Raw genomic sequence first — 11,716 nt, 5'->3', positions numbered from 1 at the left:
AAGAAAATGCCGACTCCCGCATAGGCCATGAAATTTCGAACCTTTAAAAACGTGGATGACGTCATTATAACAAATTTAGCTACGGTTTATATGATTTCAAATTTAATTGCATTACATCCTCAACCTATGAAAACGAGGTGTGTATGATTATATTACATTGTCATTACATTGCTCAGCATTGCTACGTTTTAACAAATCACATTATTGCGAAAGAGCACAGGCATGTGGTTGGGTTATGAAATCAAAGCATGAGTGTCACAAAATCGACGCACATTAAAAAAAACTGAACACATCGGCTACCTCCGAAAGTGCAATAGTAACTGTGCGCTTTCACAAACTCGGCTAAGTCCGCCGCGATGGACCAGCTGCTGACCCGAAAGACGCGGGTTTGATCCTGGCCGCAGCGGTTGAATTTCGATGCAGGCGAAATTCTAGAGGCCCGTGTGATGTCAGTGCACATTAAAGAACCCCAGGTGGTCGAAATTTCCGGAGCCCTTCACTACGGTGTCTCTCACAGCCTGAGTCGCTTTGGGACGTTGAACCCCATAAACCAAACCAAACCACAAACTCGGCTACGGTAACATGCATTCGCATGTTGACCCAGTTTTTACAGGCCTCGTGCGAAATCAAAGTGATAGCTGTTGACATTGGAAATAATAGAATAACAAGTTACATGTAGCACTGCGACATGGAGTTTGCAACCAACCACGAACATCATTCACATGTGCCGGATTGATCGCGAACGTCTGAGTCATAATTCAATCTCTACAAAATATTATATGGACAATAAAACTGCATAAGGAGAGCATGCATCTGAAGCACGTCTCATATACACCCGGTGGACATTGAGCACGCATGCATTTATCACCGATATTTTTTTTTTATCAACCGATCACAGTGTCTGCGGTTGCGCAACAGGTAATGCTGTCACTGCAGATCCTGTTTCTATCCCATTATCGAAGGCCACAAGCCCCCTTCCGACGAGTGACCCAGAGATCGTGGCCTTGCAGTAAAGATAGTGCTGTCGGTAAACACCACTCGCTATCTGTGTAGTGAGCCGGCCGGCTAAAAGGCACCAGTGAAACATTCGTCGGCTGACGTATTATCAAGCATAAAGCAAGCACAAGGGGACACGGGTGAAAAAGCAGTAGAGAGAGCGGGGGGGGGGGGGGGGGGGAATAAAGCGAATTTTGTCTCAGATGTGAAACAGAAGGCGCTACCATGGGCTTTAAGCCTCCCGCCCCATGCAGCTGCGTTTGTCTTGTACATAAATTGGATGCATTGTTTTCGTGGCGCAATTGCTGTTTGCATCATGCTTAATCAAGAGGCCGCAAAATCTACAGGCCGCAAAAAACTTCAGAGCCAAGGTGGCCAAGGATTATAAAAAGCATCCTGTTTCCCGTCAAATGGGCTCCTCAGAATATGTATATTTTATTTTTCGCTTAGCTAATTATTGAAGATGGACTATGGGAAATTCGTAATATTCACCTTAGGGCCAAGCGTGGTTCTGTGCAGGAGCTTCAGAAACAGCCGATTCCGTTTCTCGTAGCAGTATACATGAAAAAGCACGCGACTGCGCTCATGGGCTATCGTAAAAAAGCGTTCCCAACCATGTTCTGAGCGAACGAAACGTCGCCGCTCACTGCAACGGGCTGTGCAATGATACAAAAAAAAAAAAAAAGGAGAGAGAAAGATGGCTGCCTTGAACTACGCGGCGTCTTTTTCGCTTTGTCTAATTGATGACTGGATAGAAAACTCCCTCTGAATTGGCTTTCGGCGTCCTGCCTATCTCTTATCGCTGGTCACTGCGCCCGCTTACCATGTTCGGCACGAAAGTGCTGACGCATTTTCAGGAAGATGCTGACAGCTGCTCGGCCGCTCACTTCGAGGCGGTCAGAGTGCAGGCTCCGTTCGCTACAAACGCGTTCGGCGGCGCTACGATACGGGAACGCAAGAGCTCAATCACGTTTTTCTTTTTTTTTTCATATTGCGCAGGCTTTCATTAAATGCCGCAAAAAAGGATGCATCGCTACAAAATCTGAGTCAGCTCTTCCTGAACTCCCTCTTCAGCTCAACGAACCGCCCTTGAGCCTAAAAGGAATATTGAAAATTTTGAATATTTCAGCCTACTAACTAATAGAATTCTAAAAAATACTGTGAGGAGCCGCACACGATGGCAAACCACGCATACGTGACTGGTTTCATCCATTTGTTGTGCATCGTTTATTTATTTTTTTAATTTTTGGCAGTAGTTACGTGAAACGCTCTGCATATAAGCGTTTCACCGTCGTCCAAATGTGCTCAGAACCACAATCAATTGCGGCGAAAACTACCAAGATAAAAAAGAGTCATATACATTGAGGCGACGTGCACATTAATGTTAGTTTTTGTTTATGTTTGGTTTCGACGGAATACGCGCAATATTCCCTATTCCGGCGCGTCATCTGCAGAAGGACCGTAGTATAGGGATATCCGTCTGGACCAGATCCCCAGCGTAAACTAAGCGGTTAGCGCTAACTAGTTGCTTCACGTCACTGAATATGTAGGAAGAATTCTTTTGAAAGGCACCTTACCATTCAGTTCGAATTTTATAATGTCATGAGTATCTATCATTCATTTATATAACACTTGCACTGCATAAAAGTTATAGAATTGCTTACATTTTTAGCCAACTGGGCATCGCCTGGTTAACCTCCCTGCCTTTCCGTCCTTTTCTCTCTCTCTCTCTCTTACATTTTCTTGTGAACGAAAAACGCTAACTGTCGCCTTGGGACGTTAAACAACACATACAACTTCCTATTTCACTTACACAATTAGTTCAAACTTATTCCAGTCGAAATGTGCAAGTGTTTTCTTCCGGTTTTCCCTGATTTTCATTTCCATCACATATGGTTTCCAACAGCAAAGATTTGGTAGTGACGTGGCTGCCGCTCGAGGGACAAAGACGGGGAGTACATCAACAGTTATAGGCCATACAACAAAATGCAGATCACAGCTAGTATAACCCCCCCCCCCCCCCCTTTTGTCCACTAACAGCGCATTAAAAGAAAAACAATTGGATGCAGATAAATATCCCATGGATATAATAACTTGGCACAACTGACAATCACTCCGTAAGTATGTGCCATCGACAACTGCAATTCGAGCTAGTTGGTGGTAATTCATTCTGACGGATAAACAGCACACGAACAACAAGGACGAAAAAAAAAAAAACACAAAACTCCGCCGCGGTGGCTCAGTGGCCACGGCGCTCGGCTGCTGACCCGCAAGACGCGGGTTCGACCCCGGCCGCGGCGGCTGAATTTCGATGAAGGCGAAATTCTAGAGGCCCGTGTGCTGTGCGATGTCAGTGCATGTTAAAGAACCACAGGTGGTCGAAATTTCCGGAGCCCTTCACTACGGCGTCCCTCATAGCCTGAGTTGCTTTGGGATGTTAAACCCCCATAAACCAAACCAAACCGAAAAAACACAAAGTTGTAGTGCTTTGTCGTCTACTCTGTGTTATTTCGTCCTCGGCGTTCATTCGCTGTTTATCCGCCAGGTTTCATCGGCGTCCGCATGCCCAAGCGGAAGGATCATTAATTAAAAAAAAAACGAAGAAGATGACACATGTGCAGTGTGTGGTAGATCTGTGGAAACAACTGAACACCTCATACTCAAGTGTGATGGTATCCATCCGGATGTCGATGCAGGCACAGTCACTCTTCCTGAGGCTCTAGGGTTTAAAGATAACAATGGTCATGTAAATAAATCTGCAGTGGAAGTTAGCAAAAAGTGATTCGAGGATTGGTGGCTGAAAAGCAGAGATGTGGCATAAGGTTAGAAATGTAGGAAACCGTAGGTAAAGAAGATGGCGAATCTTAATGAGAAATAACAACACAGTCGAACAAAAATAAAGAAAGAAAAGCTGAGCATGGTGGCAATTGTCACCACCTTGTTTCAAAGGGGGCGCTCCCATCCATCCATCCATCCATCCATCCATCCATCCATCCATCCATCCATCCATCCATCCATCCATCCATCCATCCATCCATCCATCCGTCCATCCATCCATCCATCCATCCGTCCATCCGTCCGTCCATCCATCCGTCCATCCATCCGTCCATCCATCCGTCCATCCATCTGTCCATCCATCCGTCCATCCATCCGTCCATCCATCCGTCCATCCATCCGTCCATCCATCCGTCCATCCGTCCGTCCGTCAAAGCATATATCCGATCGAGAGCGGCAAAAGCGCCTTCGGATGCTTTGGAGTCAAGCACGGCAGGCTCCAGGCGCTTTTTAGATTATGCTGAAGAAAAGAGATTGCGCTCGTGTCTGCGTGCCTGCCGCACACTGCCTTAATGAGGGAAGATGGATGTCCCCACCGCGAACTGCGGTGCCAATTCTGGTCACTCACCATGCGTGCTTCCTGGTGCTGCGTCCGTACTAGTCGATGAAGTTTACGTCATCTTCTGCACACCCGTATGCACTGTCCATGCTCACAATTCATGCCCCTGCCAGTGTAGCACATTTTTATAGGGTCCACAATGCCTGGTTTTAGTGCTGGTATTCAAGTCAACAACTGGGTTAATGTTCTTGAAAAAAAAAAAAAGAAACTGATGTTTATTCCATGTATGACACTTTCTTGTCAGATATTACAGTCCTATACAAAAAGCATTTGAACGAAAACATCTTCGGCGGATCCCTCAGAGCATTTTCGGCTTTAGAGCAAAATTATCAGCTCAAGACGCACTCCTCCAATTATATGAAGGTGTACTTCGGAACGTTCCTAGGGACGGAGAAAACGTGATAATGTCCCTAGACATCAAAGGGGCTTTTGACAATGTGAGCCACAGCATTTTCGGCTTTAGAGCAAAATTATCAGCTCAAGACGTACTCCTCCAATTATATGAAGGTGTACTTCGGAACGTTCCTAGGGACGGAGAAAACGTGATAATGGCCCTAGACATCAAAGGGGCTTTTGACAATGTGAGCCACGAAGCAATCCTTACGGGCCTGGAGAACCTGAACTGCGGGCGCAGGATTCACAGCTTCGTCAAAGAATTTCTATCAAACAGAGCTGCAACCATCGGTATAGGAGAACTTCGGTCCGAGAAGTTTCGAACGCCTAATAAGGGAACACCTCAAGGGTCGGTCATTTCACCCACGTTATTCAACGTGGCCATGATCGGACTGGAGAAGCAACTAAAAGAAATCGACGACATCCACCATGCCATTTACGCCGACGACATCACAATATGGACTAACACTGGCTCACTCGGCGAGAAAGAGGATAGGCTACAAGAAGCGGCCACCTGCGTTGAAAACTACGTCAAAGCAAGAGGGCTAGCATGCCGACCGAAAAATCTGAGCTCTTACGGGTTTGGAGAGGGGAAAAAATGGCTGAGGCTTAGCTAAGGTTAAGCCTAGTCAGATGCGAAGCATATTGATGGCTAGGCTTGGTAAAGTTCCTCGCTTTGTTCTTCAGTTGTTGTAGAACGTTGTCGCCGAGCCGCATATTGAGCACGCCGCTTAGCCAGACGTTCATCCCGCTCTTCATCGGTCTCTGTGGCACGCTGAAGCTTTCGCTTCTCGTTCAAATCAGCCCTGCTTCTAGGCGGCATCCCAACACCTGGCCGCCTCGTAATTGCCCGGAGAGCGAGGCAAGCTCAGCTTTATACCGCTGCTTTAGCGTCACGTGGCCAGCTGCAGCGCCTCTGATGTGGAGCTTCCACCGCCGCGGCCGACCGCACGAACCGGCAGCCCATCTCTCCTCTGCTGTGACGTCATGTTGTCACGTGGTCAGCCGCCGCGCCTCTGATGTGGAGCCTCCACCGCCGCGGCCGACCGCGCGAGCCGGCAGCCCATCTCTCCTCTGCTGTGACGTCATGTTGTCACGTGGTGTCACGTGGTCACGCTAAAGGTCAATGGTAGCTCCACCGCCGCGCTCGACGGGCTGTAGTGTAGCTCTAGTAATATGCTTCGCATAAAAAGAGCCGAACAGTCCCTACCAGTAAAGAACTTCGACTACAAGTTTACCTCGAAGGAGAACCAATACCAGAGATGACGCTCATACGAGTACTAGGGATGTGGATACAGTCAAATCAACGCTGTACTCATACCCTTGCGCTATTAAAGGCATCTACACTCCAAGTGGCCCGCATGATTACGCGCATCTCACATAGACGTCATGGCATGCAAGAAGAAGACACACTCAAGCTGGTCAGGAGCCTAGTTGTCAGCCGGGCGACATACAGTCTCCCGTACTACAATCATATCAAAAGTGAAATACAACAGGTGGACGCGATTTTACGCAAAGCGTATAAAACCGCGCTTCGACTACCCCATAACACCTCAACTGAAAAGCTCTTAGCCTTGGGACTGCACAACACGTTCGAGGAATTACGGGAAGCGCACCATGTTACCCAAATGCGCAGACTACAGCAGACCCCCACAGGCAGAGTTCTTTTGAAGAAACTGGGCTACACCGAACAAATTCGAGAAATATTGAGAACTGAAACGATCCCCGATGAGTACCGCAGCACGCTCAGGGTGGCACCAATACCAAGAAACATGGACCCTAACCTCCACAAAGACCGAAGAGAATCAAGGGCCGACCGCTTAGAGAAAACACACGCATCCCAGGATACAACAGTGTATGTGGACGCTGCCACATATGCCATGACAAGGGGACAAGGCACCAACAACGCAGTGGCAACTGTAGTCAACTCGGAATTACACTAGATTACCAGCGCCTCACTGCAAAACTGCACGATAGCTGAGGCTAAGAAGCGGCCGTCGCTCTAGCGGCAGCGGAGGGCTATCGGACTGAGCAGTCACTGACAATTCTTACTGATTCACAAGCAGCCTGCCGCAACTATCTTTGCGGCAGAGTCGGTCACAGAGCGCTCCGCATACTCCGCTCTGTAGACTGCAAGACGCCACAAACACATACAAAACCACACAAGCCGATCAAACATAAGATCATCTGGGTACCGGGGCACACGGGGGTGGCAGGAAACCAAGAGGCGGACAGGATAGCTCGAGGATATACTAACTACCGAGCATCCAACGTCAACGACCTTGAGGAATCCCTGCCAGTGCCTCAGGACTACTCGGCCATACTCAACAACTACAAAGGCAGCAGGATGCGGTACCCACCACCGCACAAATCTTTAAACAAAGAAGAGGCTGTCACATGGAGACAACTTCAAACGGGGTCATATCCAAATCTAAACACACTAAGTAAAATTCACCCCACACTTTACGCACACAATTGTCCGTGGTGCCATGAAAAACCTACACTGTATCACATCACATGGGCATGTCAAAAAGTCGACATCGTCCCAGTTATACAAAACCCAAGTGTGGAGCAATGGGAGGGTCTGCTCTCCAGCGACTGCCGCGATGACCAGATCGGTTTGATACGGCGAGCTCAGCTGACGGCAGCATCCAGCGGAGCCCTGGAATAGGGGCAACCGACCGTTGCGGATGAACTCATCTGACCACATAAAAAACACTTGTGCTAGAGCCAAATAAAGTTATCCTATCCTATCGACGGAGGTCTGTCTGGTTGGGTTTTTGAGATAGTTGAGAGAAAAAACTGACGCCAACCAATATTTTAATTTTGCCCAACGTTTCGGAACCAACTCGGTCCCTTCTTCAGGGATGACTAAAGTGTGCCAGCAGCAGCGGGGTGTTGCCTTCGCTCTCCCTTTGTTAGCACGTGGCGGAGTCCACTAACGTACGCAGAGGGGAGCGTTCCTGGAGTTCTATTCATCGCCGCCTTTGTGAGCCGGATGTGCCACGACTCCACATGTCCCTCTTGAGCAGGTTTGGTTCTACGGCTAAGACGCTCACCTCCTCGAAGGCTATTGGGTGGCCGGCGAGCTCGCAGTGTTCGGCTTCCGAATTCATTAGCCGGACGTCATTCTTGTGTTGCCTTATTCTTTGGCGGAGGTGGGGGGGAACGCTCCCCTCTGCGTACGTTAGTGGACTCCGCCACGTGCTAACAAAGGGAGAGCGAAGGCAACACCCCGCTGCTGCTGGCACACTTTAGTCACCCCTGAAGAAGGCACCGAGTTGGTCCCGAAACGTTGGGCAAAATTGAAATATTGGTTGGCGTCAGTTTTTTCTCTCAACTATACAAAAAACATTTTCCGTTCACATAGAGTACGAGCAACAAAAACTCGTGAAAGCCATATATTGCAAGCTAACTTCTAGCTTAAATTAAATTCAAAAATAAAGCTATGCTAGAAATTCGCAATATGAGAGGATGTGTCAGATTTTGAAGCATTGAAATCGTTCAGGAAACGATTAAATACTAAGCTTAACAATGCTAAACATCAGTGCTTAATGGCGCAGTTCAATGATGCGTTAAAAATCTTGAAAAAAAAACAGCGCTTGAAGACAAAGGAGGAGAACAAGGAGGACACAAAACTGCGCTGACTTACATATTTATTTCTGAAGGCAGCCGATGCGCACCTTTTATACAGAACCGGAGGGAGTGATGCGCACGCGCAAAGAGCCGGCAAAGTGCAAGCACGGAAAGAGCCAACAGATAGGCCAACTATTCTTATCGTCACCCAAGCCAGCAAAAAAATAGAGGGGGGTGGGGGGTGGGGGGGGAACTAAAACGGGGAGAAACAAAGGCAGAGAGCGTAAACAAACAATTAGAAAAAAAAACCGAAGAAGCCATCAACCAACACGGCTAAACGAGTGACAGTGAAAGGCGACAAAGATAAAAGCGCTAAAATCTGAACAGACTAAAAAAGACAAGTTGCAGGGGAAGCCTGTCAAATAAGTAAACAAGTAAAAAAGTTAAAAAAAAAACGGCATGGCTAAAAGATGACGGAATTCAAAGCGTTAAAACTGATAAGGACAACAAACGTGGTCACGTAAATGCTGGTAACGTAGATGAAATTTCATTTTTTAAATTCCGTCATCTTTTAGCCTTGCCGTTTCTTTTTAGCTTTTTTATTTGTTTACTTATTTCACAGGCTTTTCCTGCACATTTTCTTTTTCAGTCTGTTCAGGTTTTACCGCTTTTATCTTTGTCGCCTTTCATTGTCCCTCGTTTAGCCGTGTTGGTGGTTGGCTTCTTCGGGCTTTTTAAATTGTTTGTTTACGCTCTCTGCCTTTGTTTCTCCCTGCTTTAGTTTTTTCCCTCTCCCCCCCCCCCCCCCTCTTTTTTTCTCGCTTGTCTGGATGACGATAAGGATAGTTGGTGTATCTGTTGGCTCTTTCCGTGCTTGCACTTTGCCGGTTCTTTGCGCGTGCGCATCACTCCCTCCGGTTCTGTATAAAAAGTGCGCATCGGCTGCCTTCCGAAATGAAGTTGTAAGTCAGCGCAGTATTGTGACCTCCTTGTTCTCGTCCTTTGTCTGCAAGCGCTGTTTTTTGTCAAAATGTACCCCAATGAACTCGCCCAGCAACACACCTTGCAGTTGAAAACCCTGACTCATTATGCAGTCGTTTATATATCTTCCCCGAAGTAAAAGCCCAGTTGTACTCACCAGCCTGAGGGTGGGTACAAGGAACTGTCTGATATGCTTATAATGACCATATATTAATGTTGGTACCTCAAGCCGTGTGCCAGCAACGAGCTCTGTTCTACATCCTGGACCAAGTACAATTAGTAGCAGTACGGTATTTTTCCTCACAAATGAGACTGAAATCATTGCAGCATTCCAGACAATGAAAAAATTTAAATCACAGGATGTGAATGACGTGCAAATTGCCCTAGTTAAAGGGACACTGAGGAGAAATTGAAGTTGGCTTGTATCGACAGAATACCAGCTCCTGATTACAAAAACGCCACTCATACTGACAACAAAGCTCTTGTAACGTAGAAAAGAGAAAGAACCAAAATACAGGTATCGCCGCCACAGGCCAAACTCGCAAGTACAAGCGTCATGACGTCATATACCAAAACAGTGTTGCTAGAACCAATGGTTCTAGCAACGCTAGGACACGAGAAGCACAAATCACTGAGGCGCAGCCAATGCATGCGCAAATCTCCTTGACGTCGCCAGATGGCGCCACGTGCCGGGCAGCTACGCGCTCGCCTGAAGCATCGGGACCAATCAGCGCCTGCTCGCCGGCGTTAGGCGAGCTCCCGGTATTCCGCTAGCGGTATCAAGGTACACGGTATGCTAAAGGTGTCTATTTGCGAGAACTTCGTTGACGACTTCGAGAACGAGATCCATCGTAACGCTCGCAAAACGCCGGTGCAAACGTAAGCGAAGCGACTGTAGCGACGGCCGCAATAGCCGATAGATGCCTTCAACGTGCGGCCGGCGGTAGCTTTCTTTTCGGCTGCTGCTAGGCTGCACTGCTGGCGGCCAGAAATCACGGAGTCGGGAAAAACCTTTTCAACTTCGAATCCAAATTTCTTAGAAATAAATGCATTTTTCGCTGCCGGCCAAGTGGCACCAAAGCCATGACATGCCGAACTATCGGATTTTGCTATAAAAAATATATTAATAGTGCTCTCCTCAGTGTCCCTTTAAATGTGTCCCAGACCTGACTGCACCTGTCCTGAATAAGATATACTGTGTAGCTCAAGAGTACAGCTGTTTTCCTAAGAACCTGCAGGTTGCAAAAGTAGCTGCACTACATAAGCAAGGTGATAAGAACACCATAAATATAACTCTCGCCCCATCGCCGCACTGCCCATAATTTCAACAGGTTTGAGTGAGTGAGTGAGTGAGTGAGTGAGTGAGTGAGTGAGTGAGTGTAAGTGAGTGAGTGAGTTTGAGTGAGTGAGTGTGAGTCAGTGAGTGTGAGTCAGTGAGTGTGAGTCAGTGAGTGTGAGTGAGTGGGTGAGTGTGAGTGAGTGAGTGTGAGCGAGTGAGTGAGAGAGTGTGAGTGAGTGAGTGAGTGAGTGAGTGAGAACTTTATTTTCAGCTTTGGGGGTGGTGTTATCGGGTTATTCTAGCAGTGCTCCAGGTGGACGGCAGTTTTCTTCTGGCTACGAGGTTTGGAAAAAATAATTCATACACGCCTAATTTCTTAAGCAAATTCTCACTTACCTCGCCACACCAGTATGGCTTCCTGAAAAACAAATCAACAGAATTGTCACTATTAACAGAAAAGGAATTCATTATTGATTTTTTTTAACATAAAGAACTTGTACTAGGACGATACATTGATTTTACAAAAGCATTTGACCGTGTCCGTCATGAAACCTTATTGTCTAAGCTGGAACATTATGGAGTACGCGGTAGTGCAAATCTTATCCTGTCCTGATATCTTCAAAACAGGTGTCATTATGCAAACCGCAACAATCACACTTCAAACATTAAAACATCACTACCGGTGTACCGCAAGGAAGTGTTCTTGGACCTCTGTTATTTGTTGTTTACATTGACAATATCTTTCCCGTCATCACACAATTTCGTGGATTGGGTACTCGGTTGATGCTGCTATGTTTTCAGAGGAGCAAATACTGATAATTTAACGTTCTCCGTAAATCACGCTTTGTCATTAGTTAGAAACTGGTCGAAAAGAAATTATCTTCGGTTGACTATAAAAAAAACGCAAGCTGGTTTGGTTTATGGGGTTTAACGTCCCAAAGCGACTAAGGCTATGAGAGACGCCGTAGTGGAGGGCTACGGAAATTTCGACCACCTGGGGTTCTTTAACGTGCACTGACATCGCACAGTACACGGGCCTCTAGAATTTCTCCTCCGAAGAAATGCAACCGCCGCGGCCGGGATCGAACCCGCGTCTT

Source organism: Amblyomma mixtum, chromosome 6 (genome assembly GCF_055824585.1).
Source record: "Amblyomma mixtum isolate Tamu chromosome 6, ASM5582458v1, whole genome shotgun sequence".
In the NCBI taxonomy this organism is placed as follows: domain Eukaryota; kingdom Metazoa; phylum Arthropoda; class Arachnida; order Ixodida; family Ixodidae; genus Amblyomma; species Amblyomma mixtum.
The sequence above is the reverse complement of the archived record's forward strand: the minus strand, read 5'-3'. Positions refer to the sequence as shown.